Genomic DNA, 15,389 nt, shown 5'->3' with positions numbered 1-15,389 from the left:
TAGTTGCTATTTGTCATTTGTGGTGTATTTATGGCCGTGAGAAAAATAATTTGTTTGAATTTTCCTTGACAATTCCCAAAATCATGAGCACTTACTTGGACTCACAAACAGTCACCACAGACAGGGTAATAATGCCCCTGGCAGACAGCCTTCTGACATTTGGTGCACCGGAAGCATGTCTTCCTGTCAGTCCGAACAGGGCATTCCTGGTACTGGACAGGTGGACTCTGATTCTTAGCACCCAGTGGTGTACATTATTTTATCAAGTTCTTCATCACTCAAAAAATGGTGGGCCATGATTTCACAGTTCACAAAGAAATATCTGTGTTCTAAGAAATATTCACTTCTTGCAAGAAAAAGCACTTTAGAAATCATACTCAAACTACTTGCTGGATATGACAAACTCTGTGTCACATATGTACGGGAGTACATACGATGGGTGTAAGATACCCAAGGGTGCCGATATGGAAATTTCCTTCGAAGAGAGCGGAGCAACACTACCTCTCCGTACAAGGGCAACACGTGGAAGGAGGGTATCTGGGTGCCCAGCCGTCTCAGACAATAACCCACTCGGTGATAACGTGAACTCGGGTATGTGTCGGGTGTGATATGCCTGCGTATGTATTCTAGGGTTAAAGAACTCAGCGTATTTGACTCCATATCCTCACAGTTGACTAATCTTAACTTCACCCTACACACTGAAATTACCGTTTTGGGTGATTATAACATACATAATATAGAATGGTTATCACATTCCTCCAGGACTGACGATACTGGTCTAGAATGAGAGCTGTTTGTTTGTGAACTAGAATGCAAAAATTGTTTAAACTCACACAGTTGGTAAACCAATCAACTAGAATACCAGATAACCCTGACCATAACTCCTACCTCTTGGATGTATTTCTGACAAATAATACACATCAGTACAAAACAGAAATACTGTCTCCACTTGGATCCTCTGATCACAATCTCATGAAAGCCTCACTAGCCAGTTCCCCCAACCCTTCCTGTTCTGAACCTGTCAGAATGACCCGATGGCATTTTGATAGGGCAGACTGGGATGGATTCAGAAATTATCTTGCTGACATTCCATTGCAGTCCTTCTACTCTTGTGACATCAACTCTTTCCAGTCCCATGTTAATGGCTTAATACAAGCTGTTGTGGAACTATTCATACCAAGTTAACATTCACGAAAAGATCAGACTCCTTAATGGTTTGATAGCAATTGTGCCAGAACAACAGCCCAAAAGTCATTAGCATGTAACTCTTACTTAACCCGCCCCGTCCCGTTGATGTATGGGTACGTTGCAACATTTTGCATTTGCCAGTCCTGATGACGTACTGGTATGTCGTGCAGTTGCAAGGTCCCTAATTTGCACAATTTTCAATTTTCACATGTGATTTTTCGTATGTATACATGGGACACCTTCCTTTATTCCTCTACAAGATGCCAACCAGGGACAATGCCTTACAGCACATAACCTCCCCCCTCCCCCCCTCACGCCATTGTCTCGGCAATTCACCTGTTACCAGTGACCTGACCAGTTAAGACTTTCAGGGCCAGAGTGATTCCCCAATTGATGACAATGTGGAGGACAAAGTTTACATAGCATTAGAGGAAGAAACAGTCAGAAATAGTGATCAGGTAATGTGGTAAAAGAAGGTCAAGTATGGTGATGAGTCAGTGAGTGAAACAATGCTTATAATGCCTATATTACTGTTTGAAAACCAATATTCTTTCATACTATATATAAATTCGTACCAAGTAAATAAATAAATACCGTTTATGAGTGGTGTGAAATAGTTACCCTCCCATAGAATTCGTTTTCTTTGGTGCCAGCCTGTTAGAAAACCCAGTCAGGTAAGGAGGTACTGGTACCTGGATCGAGTATTTTAAACCTTAATTGAGCGATTTCTCTATGAATTTTCCATGTTTCTCACCAAAAGTGGAGGTTTTAGCCAAAAATTTTTTTTCGAAAATACCTCGGGATTGGGGGGTGTCAGGTGCAAAATAGTTTGGGACGTGACGGGTCAAAAATCAAAAACATCTAATTACTCAGTCAATTTATAGTTGCTAGAAACCATGCAAAGGCAGTAATAAATCTTGCTAACTCAAACTTTCTTCACACCCAAGCATCCAAACTATTAAAGAGTCCTAATGACAACAGAATGTTTGGTCAACTTTCAGTTTTTTCAATAATGGCTTTAACAAGTCATCACCCATTCCCCCAATGAAATCTTCGGATGGTAACATTATAAATGACCCACATCGTAAAGCGAATATCTTCCCAGTACATTTCCCAGAAATTCTACTGTATGTTAGAAAAATCATCTAGAGCATCCCAGTACTAGAACCTGACACTCCCGAAATTGCTCCACTTAAAATACAGGCTAGACATGTAACATCCATCCTAGACAATTTACCAGCCAACAAAGCTCGAGGCCCAGATAAAATTCCTTTAATTTTTTATTTTAAGTGCTCCCCAGAACTTGCTTCTGTACTAGCCAAACTATTCAGACAATGCATACATACTTCTTCATACCCTAATTCTTGGAAAGAAGCCATTATCCATCCAATTACGTAAAAAAGGAAGTTCCTCTGACCCCTGTGATTACAGACCAATAGCTATCACATCTTCCCTTGAGAAAGAATTTGAAGTCATAATGAATAAGCACATAGTAAAATATCTTAAATAATTAAATTAGTGATGAACAGTATGGTTTTCACCATGAAAGATCCACCATTGATATGCTTTATCTCCTGACTCACACCTTCCATCAGTCAACCCAACATGGAGAAACTCATGCAGTAGCCCTTGATATATTTAAAGGTTTTGACAGAGTGTGGCACCGTTCCCTGCTATCCAAAATTCCTTGCTGTAGACTAACGTATTTTTTTCCTGGGATTTCCTCATATCTCAGTGACAGAAAGATAAAAGTAGGTGATGTTTACTCCAATTTCCAACCAGCAAATGCCAGCATGCCACAAGATCAGTTCTGGCTCGAACCTTATTCCTAATCCATATTAACCCACCGCATCCCGTCGACGTGTGGATGTCACCACGTTCTGTCACAGTGACATCCGTTGATGTATCCATATGTTTTGCAATTGTGAGGTCTGTCATTTGCACATTTTTCAAATTTCACGCATTTTTTTGGTACGTATATGCGGGACACCTTCCTCTACCCGCCACCAGGTGGGGACACTGCCTTACCCCACGTGACCTCCCCCCCCCCATACGCCCTTGTCTCGGCAACTCACCTGTTACCAATAACCTGGCCAGTAAAGACATGACATGCCACGGCACGAAATTCAAGGTGAGAGTGATTCCCCAGTCAATGACGATGTGGAGGACAAAGATTACATGGTGCCTGAGGAAGAAACGAGCAGAAGTGATGAGGAGGTAACATCACCAAGGATGTTGCGGTATGTTGATGTGTTCAGTGAGTGAAACAACGCTTATATCACCCAGATTGTTGTGTGAAAACCAATATATTCTAGTACTACATATAAATTCGTACCAGATGAACAAATATCTACCTATTCTGAGTGGTTTGCAATAGTTACCACTACATAGAAAACGCGACACCCACAGCGCGGCTCCAGAGAACATGGTACCAGGTGTTTAACCTCTTATGGGTGGGCAACTTATCAATTATACGACCGTGTGGGGCGGCATATTATCGGAAAAATAAAGTATCAAGGAATAAACCTAAACATGCATAAATCGATGAAAAATGGATGAAAACGAAGGCAAGAGGTGTTATGCGTGGTAATACGTCTCTGCTGGCTGTGGGAGGAGGAGGGGAGGAGTGATGGAGGAGGAGGGCGGGCAGGCAGCTTATCACCAGGCAGACCTGGGGTGAGGCTAGCAAACTATTCACTCATTTCCTTTTACTTCACCACTGAACACCATATTTATTGTTTATGCATTCTTTACACTATTCTATCTATCTGTCTATGGCCAGACGCCTCAATCCCGTTCGGAGTGACCACAAACAAATCGCCTCCACGTCGCCCTGTCCCCTGCCATTTCACCACCTTGATCCCAGCTCACACCTCTCTCTCTCATATACCTCTCCACCCCATCCCTCCATCTCATCCTCGGCCTCCCCTTCCCCCTCCCCCCTCCACCTCACTCACATACACTCTCTTTGTCAGTCTTTCACCCTCCATCCTCTCCACATGGCCAAACCACCTCAATGTATTCCTCCTAAAGCTTCCTATCACATCCACATCCACATCACAATGCTCCATAATATCCTCATTTATCAGCCTGTCTCTCCATGTGACTCCACAGGCTCCTCTTAAATAACTCGTTTCCACTGCTCTCTCTCTTGCCTTGTGTCCTTCCAACATTCATTGTCTTCAAAATCTTATGTATGTGTCTTCTATTTTACTTGAACACTTATAACAATAAAACTTACTTACGTATATACTATTTTACTTGAACAATTATAACACTACAACTTATATATTATGTATATTCTATTTTACTTGTTTCAAGGCTTGGGAGAGTAGAGGGCAGGGCAATAGGTGCCAAGGATGCCTTATCACCCAGTTTCACCAATAATTTAGGACTGAAAATGGCTGGACGTTACGTAACGTCACCCACCTCCTTACACACGGACGTTACGTAACGTCGCCCGCCTATTAGTGGTTAAAGGGTCACCTGTTCAGACCACCTCTTAGTTCAGGTGAGCAGTTTGGGGGGCATTTTCCAAAGTTTCTCATAAAAAGTGAAGGTTTTAACAAACAAAAAAAAAAAAAAATGCCAGGATGGGGGGGGGGGGTGACAGTGGTGAAAAATTGGTTGGGACGTAGTGGGTTAATTATCTCTAATCTGTCACCCATAACCCCATTTATTCATATGCAAATGAGTCAACTCCTCACAGTTTATTCACACTTAAACACCCATTCACAGAGTTTAATATCTCTAGCTCACAACTCAGTACAGCCATCTCCATAAATCAAGACTCATCTAGGATCACTGAATGGGGACAAAATAACCTTGTCTCAGTTAATACTAATAAAACCAAAAATATACAATTTACTAATAGACAGATATTGCCAGGTTTCTATATTCAATGCTACTAATATTCCTGTCCCCAGAAATATTGAAATTCTCAGTATATCATTTAACAATGATCTCAACTGGACCTCATAGGTCAGATCACTTGCTAAAACCACCTCAAAGAAACTTGGACTATTGTACAGAGTTCATAGTTTCTTCACTGATGAGCAGTCGGATATTGTTTATAAGATTCACTCTTATGTGCACTCTCAGTCTGAATATTGGTCACCCATGTAGAGTGGATGTGGGAAGGTTGCGCTAAAGTAACTAAACAAAATTCAGATCAAAGCTGTTAGAATTATTAATAATCCTGCTATTACAACTAAACTACTTCCCATACAGGTAAGAAGGAATGTTGCATCCCTTGCATTATTTTAATAGATACTTTTATAGCAAATGCTCATACGAAGTTGCATCGATTGTGCCACCTCTCCATGCCTTCCCCTGTGCTACATGGGCAGCTGGTATAGCGCTCATGACTGCAATTACACACTACCATATTGCAGAACTTCTGCCTATTAGAAATCTTTTATTCCTCGAACTAAATCTCTTTGGAATTCGCTTCCCCAGAGTTATGTCCCCCTAAACTTTAACCTATAGCTGTTCATGTCCAACTGTTAGAGATATTTTATGAACAGAGTACGCCAATAATCTGGTGTATGGATTATATATATATTTTTTATTCATTTGTTCTTCCTACTTCTGTTCTGTTATTATATATATATATATATATATATATATATATATATATATATATATATATATATATATATATATATAATATGGAATGTTTATATAATACCGGTATATATTACATAGTGTATATAATATTTCATGTAGCTTTCTACTGTATATAGTGCCTATTGCCTATGTAATTAGCATTGTTAGATAAGACTATCTATCTGTCTATCTATTATCTATCTATCTATCTATCTATCTATCTATATATATATATATATATATATATATATATATATATATATATATATATAATGGAATGTTTATATATTATATATTACATAGTGTATTATAATATTTCATGTAGCTATGTACTGTATATGGTGCCTATTGCCTACATAATTAGCGATGTTAGATAAGACAGTTATGTTTAAGGAGTGATGATCTACTTAACTTATTAAGTGGAAACGTGTTATCCACTTCTTTTGGTTCACTCATATCTAAGTATTACATGACAGGTACGATGTTTCCTGAGAGTGGGGGTATTTTTACCTACCTTCTGGAGTCGTTTGGCCCGATGCCGGCGTTTCTTGTTGGGTGGATAATTGTCGTGGTGAGGAACAGTGCTGGTACTGCTGTGGGGGCTCGTACCTTCTCCTCCTACCTTGTTCACGCTATTCTGACAGACTGCGAAGATGTTCCCGAACTGCCAGTGACTCTCATTGCCTTGGTGCTAATTGGTCAGTTATTCTCTTCACTTTTCAATTTAGTCTGGCCTAAGGTCCTTTTTCTCTCGGTTTAGGAAGCTTCCTAGCGCTTCATCCTTAGCGATTTACTTTTTAATATAGCTCGTTAATATCGATTTGTATGATACTGTATTTATACTGAATATGATGGTATTAGACTGGTTAACGTAACACAGGAGTTGAATTTAAGGAGTAATAAGCAAAATAAATCTCTCAGGAAAGGCGTTATGGAGCTTCTTTAACTGACAAGAATATAGGCCTTAAAACTGCAGTATTTCCAACTTCCATACCGATTTGTAACATTAACTTTCATACTGAATCATAACAGTAGATAAAATGTGTTGCTGCTGAAGAATAACTGCTATAGAAAAGGCACTGGGTCTTAGTATTGCATCATTCTGTTACTGACTTACGTAACGTGAAATATACATCAAGATGCCAGGAGTCTAATCATGTAAGCCCTCTGTCATACGAGCGTTCTTTGACGTAAGTCACTTGTTACGCTTTCTGACATGCATTTTATTGTTACCTTCTCCGCAATGGGCGTTTGTCGTGTGTTAATATTGTGCTTGGGTAGTGTGCCAGCTTCTCTTCATGATGAAGGATGTAAGGAAGAGTGCTGTCTTTGTTAATCTAGTGACTGAAGTCATTAAAAAAAATCGTAGATAATGGGTCCATCTCTTTATCTTACTTTTTTAGTCCTCTGTGGCAGAATCCCATAATGATGGTCTCCATTTCCCATACCCTAATTTTCTGGATTTTGGATTTCACGGATATGGGCTGAGGCCGGGCAATATTATCAAATGCCTGACATGCCCGTGCAAGTCTGGGATTCTCGGAAAAGTCCGGCCATTATTCCCTCATGTAAAACTATAAGCAATCTGTTGCACAACACAGTATAATTTTAGCAATGTTTAGCCTCAATAAAGGCTATTTGTAACACACACTGAAAGATATTTTCATATCTGAAAAGCACCATGGCCACCATCCTGCTTCTCCCCACCAGTTTCTTCGAATTCGTGTTCTTATACATATATTTATATTTATGTTATTTCAGCATGTACTGCATTTTTATTTATGTTATTGTGTCAGTGTTATTATTTTATGTACTGTGTGTGTTAGTTATGTTGGTATAGGCAGCTTTCATTCCAGAATGCTCTAGAATATCAGAATAATTGCTGGGCAGTATTGGAGAATTCGGACAAAGTATGGTAACAGTCCGGGGAATGGTATGTGGGGCCGGACTTTTGCGATTCCCGGACTTTTGGGGGTTCTTGGACTGGTCTCCCCCCCTTTTTTTTTTTAGTCTGGGAAATGGAGGGTCAAGTGTACAGTCCTTAAAAAATAAATTGTACAGATGCAAATGCAATCCATACTGATTACAGACTTGCTGTAGCTACTACCCATCTGAGATTTGAAACATAACTGTCACATAACAAAACACGCTCATTCGAACGGACCCATAGCTCCATGTAGTCACCGAGCCTGGCTGTCCCAAGGCAGTCTTGTTGGTTGGGCACGTAGTGACTGCTGTCACGGTGTCAAGACGGTTAAGCACTGGATGATGTTACTCATCCCAACCGTGATAAAGCCAACATGTGAGAGGCAAAAGTTTACAATACCAGTAAATAACAAAGTCAGGGTTCTTGTGCTCTGAGCCTACCTGATACTCCAATCAGTCTTGGTGTAGAACCTATATGGGGACAAGATGATGATGACGGAGCTGAGAGAAATTGAGTAGAAGAAAAGGGAGAAGTGGAAAAAACTGCTATACACAGATCACGTAACAAGTTATTGAAGGTGGCATACAAAATTATTTAACCTGTAAACTGCTGTATGCCTCATGAGTGGCTTGAGGGGGGGGGGGGACTGCTGTACACCTCTTAGAGGTCCAATTTTCAGATTCGTCTCACCAAAAATCACAAGGGATTTACAGCCCTGATATTTTACACACTGGTAACACTGTCAATTAGCACCCACACCACTTGAGTCCAGTCAGTTTCTCCATAGCAGTCACGTCAGAAGCATGCACTGTTTTTGTTCATGACTCAAGTGATGAGAGCAATACTTCTGCCCCTCCTAGCCATCAAAGGAGGGCTTCACGAAGCAGGAGGCTTTCTTTTAGCTCAAAGCATTGTCACTCAGAAAAATATGTTTACAAGTGATCACAAGCAGTTTTATGGTAAATATAACTTTTATTACAAATATTGAAAAACAGTTTACAGTGATAATAAATGAACGAAAATGTGACATGGCAGTGCAACAGCAGAGGTGATATGCCACTAAACACAAACATTGAAAGAAAATCAAAATATATAAGAAAAACGATAAAAAGAAAAGAGAAAAACAATGCATAAAAAAAACCAACAGTATAAAAGAAACAATCAAAATTAAAAACTTCGTGGAAAGATAAAGGTTAAAACTATAATGTTATCATTAAAACACAAACTAAAATATGGTAAAGCCCTACGGCTTGTGGAGAAGGCCAGAACTCAACACAAAGGAGAAGTTGCCTCCCCTCATAGCACAAGCCTCTTCCCCAAACACCGAGGAGAGAAGGTATGATCCGTTGCTGGCTTGGCACCCGGAAAAGTACCGCCGATGAAGGTCCCCAAGACTGGGGCATTCAACAAGGAGATGCTGCACAGTCAGAGGAACCAGTCATCACAATAGGGAGGGGACACACTCTCCATTTAAAAAACATGAGTCAGCCTAGTGTGACCAATCCAGAGACGGACCAGAGCTGTTTCCCACTGTTGGAACAGTCCCACATACCCCCCATCGCCCAGGTTCCAACGAATGCTGCGAATTTGTTCGCCCCTGCTGCATCCCTCCGCATCTGCCAGAAGAAATGGCCAGCCTCCACAGTGGCTCCACACAAATCCTCGGATGGAACACAGTGATGAGGAGGGGAAGAGCAAGAGATAGCAGCTCTGGCCAAAGAGTCAGCACGCTCATTGCCCACAACCCCCACATGTGCAGGGACCCAACACAGTTGTACAAAGTATCCTCGCCTACATAATAAGAAGTGCCACTCCAAGACAGACAGGACAAGGGGATGTGATGGGAAGCTATGAGACAAAGCTTGTAGGGCACTGGCTGGGTCACTAAAAATAGTAAATGAAGCTGAAGGAAAACTAAAAATCAATTCAACGACAACTAAAAATGCAGTAAGTTCAACAGTAAAAATAGATGCAGAAGGAGGAAGACTCCCACCAAGGCTAAAATCATGAAAAATGACACCAAAGCCTCTCCCCACGTGGGACTTAAAACCATCAGTATATACAGAGATCGAGTCACTGTGAGCAGAGACATGTTCTAAAAAATAAGACAAAGCTGCTTGTGAGGAAAGAGAGGCCTTCCTCTCATGGAAGTAACCCCATGGTTGTACCTTTGGGAGAAGCCAGAGCACCACTCAGGGGACATGCATAGGGCAATCAGGGGGGGACTGGACACCCAACTCCCTCATGGCAGCCCTCACTCCGTATGCAAATGGGTGTGGATAGCAAGGGTGGGTATCATTAAAGGGGAGAAGAGTGACCTCAGAGACAGCCTTACAGCTCAGTGAGGCCGGAAGGCGGTGCCAACACTGCACCATCAAGGACTGCTGGCGGAGATCCAGTGGCAGTTTGCTCGCATCAACCAACGGACTTTCAATTGGGAAAGACCGGAAAGCCCCAGCTGACAGATGAATCCCAGCATGATGGACCGAATTTAGTGGTCTCAGCCGTGCCTCAGTAGCAGAAGAGTATACCACACACCAATAGTCGAATATGCTCCTTACTCTATCTCTATATACCTAGGCTGCTTCCCCCAAGGAAAGGGAGGTAGCCGAGAGTGGACGACACACTCTCCATTCACTCATCCATTTAAACACATTCATTCACATCTTAGCCCCAAAGGGGAGAACGGACAGATCCTTACCGCACCACACCGCACAAGGGTCAACTGCGCAATGCAATCAGTGACATCCGCAGCAGGGCCCGACAGCAGAGCTGGTTTACCCCTGCCACATCATAACATACCCATCCCCTTACCCGCACCTGACCTGACTAGCTGATCAGACCAAATGCGGGAGAATATCCCCTCAGGGCTGCGTCATCACTTATTTATTCACAGTTTCTCTCCATTTATTTCTGTCACGCACAGCCACTCTTCCTTGCTCGACAGACATCCCTCTCACATCCAGCGCTCTCTTCACACTATCCATCCATCCTATTCGTGGTCTTCCTCTCAGCCTTACACCTCTCACATCAGATCTAGTTATCTTTTTCACCAATCGCTCATTATCCATTCTCTCCATATGCCCAAACCATCGCAACACCCTCTGCTCAACTCTACCAGCCATCTCCTGAACAACTCCAGTTCTCCTTCGCACTTCATCATTTCGCACCCGATCCATACGCGTCCTGCCACACATACTCCTCAGACACCTCATCTCCATTACATTCAAACTTTTCCTCTCTGCTACACCCATATTCCATGTTTCAGCCCCATATAATGCAGTCGGTACCACAACACCCTCATACAGCCTTCTCTTTACATCCATTCTAAGCGAACGACATTTAAACACTTTTTTCATTCCTCCCAGCACCTTTCCTACTTCATTTATTCTAAACTTCACTTCTGCATCTATTCTTCCATCCACAGCAACATGTGACCCTAGATATTTAAAACAATCTACCTCCTCAAGCAACTCACCATTCAAAACTATATTCATCCCCCTACCATCTATCAACCTCGTACACTTCATCACTTTACTCTTATTCTCATTTACTTTCAAATTCCTCCTTTCACACACCCTTCCAAACTCCTCTACCAACTGTCTCAATCTCTCCTCTGAATCAGTCACCAGTGCAGTATCATCTGCAAACAGCAGCTGCTTCAGATTCCAATCTCCACCATCAACATTTACCAGACTCAGACCACCTAAAACTCTTGCATTCACCTCCCTTACAACACCATCCATGTAAATATTAAAGAACCAAGGTGACATCACACATCCCTGTCGCAGCCCCACTCTCACGGGAAACCAATCACTCACAGCATTTCCCACTCTTACACATGCTCTACTATTTACATAAAAACTTTTCACCCCTTTTAGTACCCTACCATCAAGTCCATACAATCTTAAAACAGTCCACAAAGCCTCCCTATCAATTCTATCATACGCTTTCTCTAAATCCATAAATGCCCAAAACACATCCTTGCCTTTCGCTAAATACTTTTCACACACTTGTCTCACAGCAAACACCTGATCCACGCATCCCCTCCCTCTCCTAAAGCCACACTGCTCATCACTAATCACTCCCTCTGTACCCTCTCTAACTCTCATAATTAACACTCTACCATACACCTTACCTACAACACTCAACAGACTTATACCCCTAAAGCTAGTACATTCATACTTATCACCCTTGCCTTTATACAACGGGACCACACAAGCACTTGCCCAGTCAATTGGCACCCTACCTTTCTCAAAGCACACATTCAACAATCTTACTAACCAGTCAACAATAGTCACTCCACCACCCTTCAGGCATTCCAGAGCACACCCATCCATACCTGCAGCTTTCCCTGTTTTCATCTCCTTTACTGCCTTCTCCACTTCCTCCTTCGTGATCAAAGAATCATTCAACTCTCCCAACACATTTATTCCTTGCACCCTTCCATCCGCTACAATCTCAGCCACCCTTTCCTCCTCTACATTTAATAATCTTTCAAAATACTCTGCCCATCTCTTCCTTACTGCATCCATCTCAATTAACATCCTTCTAAGACACGATAAAGTCAGAGCAGGATGGTTCTGTCAATGCCCCAAGACAAGTGAGATAGGGCCCATAGGAGAGACAGGGCACGGAGGCATGATTGTTGTAATGAATGGATATGAAGTACCCACGTCAGTCTCCTGTTAAAAACAAGTCCAAGAAACCTTGTCTCGTCCACACATCGCACCCTTTGGCCATATAACTGGAGGTCTGGGTCAGGGTGAACTCCTCTCAAGTGGGAGAAATGCAAAGCCACCGTCTTTGTTGGGGGGAAATGGAAGCCATGCATGGTGGTCCACCAACAGACCCTGTCTAGAGCAAGCTGCATGCGATGTTCAGCCACAGAGAATCGGGAAGCAACATACCATAGAGCCAAATCATTGACATACAGTGAGGCTGACACCCCTTCTGGAATAGAGGACACAGTACTGTCCAATGCTATAGCAAAAAGTGTCACAATGAGGATACTTTCTTGAGGCACCCCTTCCTCCTAAGGGTACGTAGGAGACAGGGTGACACCAACCCTAACCCTGAATGTACGCACACGCAGAAAATTTTATATAAATAGGGGTAGCCTGCCACATAAGCCAAAAGAATGGATTTGTTGGAAGATAACAAATCGCCATGTAGTATCATATGCCTTTTCTAGGTCAAAGAAAATGCACACCAGATGCTGCTGTCTAGTAATAGCATCACATGCTGCAGTCTCAAGATGGACAAGTGCATCTGTTGCTGAGTGACATTTTCGAAAACCAGACTGACACTGAGAGAGACATTCATTCCTTTCTAGGAAATACATCAGGCGCATGTTGATCATTTTCTCAAATAATTTGCACAAGCAGGATGTTAAGGCAAGTGGCCAATACTCCAGGGGACTGTAACCTGCCTTTCCTGGCTTTCGAAATGGTAGGACAATGGCCTTATGCCAAGAGGTGGGAAGAGAAGATTCCCTCCAGATTCTGTTTAAAAGGCTGAGGAGAAAAGACAATGCATCATCATCCAGGTGTCGAAGCACTGCGTAGGGAAAATCATCCAGCCCTGGTGAGGTGTCATGACAGAGGGAAAGGGTAGATTGGAGTTCTCAATATGAGAAAGGGAGGTTGTAGGACTTCACATTCCCTGAATGGAAGTCCAGCACCCTTGTCTTCTCTATCTCCCGTTGTCTGGGAAAAATCAGTGAGCTAGTATTTCTATGACTGACTGCCACAAAGGCAGACACAAAAATATTGGCCACAGCTGCAGGATCACCAACAGGGTCACCATCAGACATTAGCACGGGGGACCTGCCTTGAGTGAATTTTCCTGAGATCTTTCATACCCTCTTCTGCACATGAGACACTGGTGTCTTTGAACTTACAGATGACACATAAGCCATCCATGAGTCCCGCCTAGCTTGTTTCAGTAACCGATGAGCCTTTGCCCGTGGCCTTCTGAACTCGACAAGATAATGCTCTGTCCAGCATCTACAATAACTGGAGAACGCTAATTTCTTATTGTGTACAGCAACACTGCAATCCTCATTCCACCATGGGACAGGTCGATATCAATAAATGCCAAACAGTTTAGGAACAGCATGAAGGGCAGCAGAATGCAAAACGGAGGTAAAGAACAAAACAGCCTCATCAGTATGAGGAAAGTCTTCAACTGAGACATCAACAGAAATCAGAGAAAAGAAAAAGGACCAGTCTACCTTATCCATTCTCCACCTTGGTAGCCAGGAACAGTGACTAGAGACTGCTGCAGTAAGGAGGATGGGAAAATGATCACTTCCATGGAGATCCTCTACAACCTCCAAGTAAAGTCTAGCAGAGAGTCAGGAGAGCAGATAGAGAGGTCAGTTGCTGTAAATGAACCCATTTGGGGGGTGAAAATGCGTAAATGCCCCAGTACTGAATAGGGCAAGATCCTCATCCTCTAATAAGGACCCCAGCAAACTCCCACGTTGGTTAACAAGACAGTCACGCCACAAAGGGTGGCGACCATTAAAGTCCCCCAAAAGAAGACAGGGTGTAAGTAACTGACCAAGAAGGTTCTCAAGTTCCACCTTACAGACTGCTGTGTTGGGTGGTAAATAAATGGAATACACTGTATACTAGCAGCGGGCATACAACCGCACAGCAACACTCTGGAGGTCAGACTGGAGGCGGACTGGCCAATGAGGGATGTCAGTTCTCACAAAAACAGCACTACCTCCAACAGGACCCTGGGTTGCCGCTGAGTAAAAAGCATTGTATCCAGGTGGTGCATGAGGACTGGCAAACCTTACAAGAGTTTCCTGGAGAAACACACACAAAGGGGAATAAGTCAGGAGGGTTCGCAGCTCCTACCAGTTACCACGCAGCCCTCGACAATTACATTATAATATACTGGCTGACAATGCCATAGTACCCACAGCGAAGGAAGATTCAGTTTAAGAAGAGAGACAACTTTGCCCCTGACAAGCAACCAGATTTAGACTGCTGCTTAGAACTGCCCTTAGAAAAGGACTGCCTGGCACTGTTATGGTGGACAGTGTGCTGCCTGGCTGAAGATAACCTGGAGGAAGAAGAGGGCCAGACAATGGTCTTCTTCTGTGGTGGAGCAAGAGATGGCTTGGCAGGGGGACTGGATACTGCCCTAGCTGGAAGAGAGCAGGCAGTACCTCCACTAAAAGGAGCACGATTGGTAGCACATCTCACAGTACTGGAACCCTGAGAGGGCAAGGCCTCATGAAGCTGAGCAGGCACATCAAAGACCTAGGTACCACCACTGTCTGGTGGTGGCTGGGTTGTCAGTGAAATGCCATCCTCAGCCTGCACTCGCCCGACCCCTGAGCATCCCGGGTAGGACGAGTATTGGGCTCTACTGCAGAGATCTTTGGTAGCAGTGCTTCTATCTCTGAGCACTCTAAGGAGCTACGGCAACGCTTATCCATGCACAGGAGGGACATCAGGAGTTTTGGATGTGTCAAAGCAAGGCATAGCATCGACATGGGTGTTTGCCACGGGAGGAACTGGAGGAACTGGGATGGGGGAGGCACTCCCAGATGCAGGAAACACCACTCCGGAGAGGACAGCCAGAGACAGGAAGCGCTTCCCCAGAGGAATCACAGCCACTTCCATGCTGCACTCCCTCAGTGGAA

This window comes from Coenobita brevimanus, chromosome 4, assembly GCF_032717465.1.
Source record: "Coenobita brevimanus isolate Jiangsu-jjx chromosome 4, ASM3271746v2, whole genome shotgun sequence".
NCBI lineage: Eukaryota > Metazoa > Arthropoda > Malacostraca > Decapoda > Coenobitidae > Coenobita > Coenobita brevimanus.
The sequence above is the reverse complement of the archived record's forward strand: the minus strand, read 5'-3'. Positions refer to the sequence as shown.